A 1,805-nucleotide genomic window follows, 5' to 3' on the forward strand; every position below is an offset into this window, starting at 1 on the left:
AATAAAATAATGTTGAGCTCACTCCAGCAGCCAGACTATGAAACTTAATTGTATATCAAATTAATAATAAATTTCTTAATTTTATCAAAACCCATAATTAAGGTTTATTCTTTAGTTAATTTCATTTTTCTTGTTTTTTACTTAATGAATTCATTATAACTTACTATACAGTTATCCTGTCATAAAATACATAAATTTAGGTCATACCTTCCAAACAAAATCATATAAACTAATGTGTGTAACAGCTTACTTCCATACATACGTGCTTTCTCTCTTTCTAGTGAGATTCCTTAAAAGAATAACATGTATAGAAGATTAAAATGTGTATAAAATAATTTAAAGAAATTAAATATAAAGTGTAAATGTTTGATTTACAGTTGCTGGATGTTAACATTGACAAAGATATGGCAAAATGTCTACAAGTAAATTCACTCCTTAAAAGTCTGCTGCAAAAGACATACAAGCCCAGTTACTTGAAAAATTAAATGTTTATATATACGTCAACGGAAAAACGCCCCATATAACCCCAAAATAAGAAAGAATGCAAACCAACATACTATCAACAAATAAAATAAATGTTTTAAGCTTAAGCTCATGAATAAAGAATCACTCAATTTTCTTTGTCAAAAAAAAAATCCTATATTAATTATTATAAATTGTACACACTTACACAAACCGAAAGAAGTGTTCAGATTTGGTTTATATTGAAAAAATTTTAAATTCCTTAAATTTTGCTGAATGTAAATAATTATATGTTGCTACAACAAAATGTGTATTAAGTCCATCTTTGGTTTGAGTATAAGCGTTTCAGTGTGAAGATCTTATAATATGGGTGTATGTACGATATTTTTTGGTAAATGAAATTCAATTTCACCAGTTTTGTTTGTAAAAATTTAGCTTTTTTATGATTTTTTTAAATAAAAAGTAAACATATAATTGCAGTTAAAATAATAAACAAGTCAATGTGATTTCTTAGACATAAACGAATTAAACATGCGCTATATCAGATTTTCGACCATATCAAGTCCTGTATAGAAGATTATAGTTAAGACTTTAGTCCAATCTATAGTCTAGTCTATATTCCAGACCATAAAAAGTAATATACTACATATACAATAAAGACAAATTTCCAGAGTTTAGTTCATATTATAATCCAGACTATAGTTTAGTCTATATTTCAGACAGTAGTTCTGAATATAGTACAGACTAGTTAGTTTGTTGGTTTGAAAGGAGGTTGTGCTTATACATCAAATCTGAAGAAATACACCTTAACCAGTGTACCTGCGCACACTGGTTAAGGTGTAGAGAAACGAACCCACCACCTCCGGTCTATCAGATTACCGGGGGCCACACTAACCTACCGGAAGCCACACTAGTCTACCGGAAGCCACACTAACCTACCTAGTACAGATTAAGTCTACATTCCATACTACTGTCCAGACTACAGTCTTAGTCTAGTTTATAGTTCATACTATGGTCCAGTTTAAAGTTCATACTATAGTCCAGTCTCTAGTCCAATTTATAATTCAGTTTATAGTCTACATTTTATTTCAGACTATAATCAACTCTATTTTACAGCCTTTATCCAGATAATAGTCCAGTCTATAGTCGGGACTATAGTGCAGTGAATAATTCAGTCTATTGTCTACATCACAGATCAGGCTTTATTCTAGATTCAAGTCCAGACTTTAGCTACACTATATATTGACGAAAGCCCAAGTGTAATTTAAACTTTAAACTGTAGTTTACACGATATATAGACGATAGTCCAGACTATAGTAAAGGCTGCAATTTAAACTTAAACC

Source organism: Lucilia cuprina, chromosome 2 (assembly GCF_022045245.1).
Source record: "Lucilia cuprina isolate Lc7/37 chromosome 2, ASM2204524v1, whole genome shotgun sequence".
Lineage (NCBI taxonomy): Eukaryota > Metazoa > Arthropoda > Insecta > Diptera > Calliphoridae > Lucilia > Lucilia cuprina.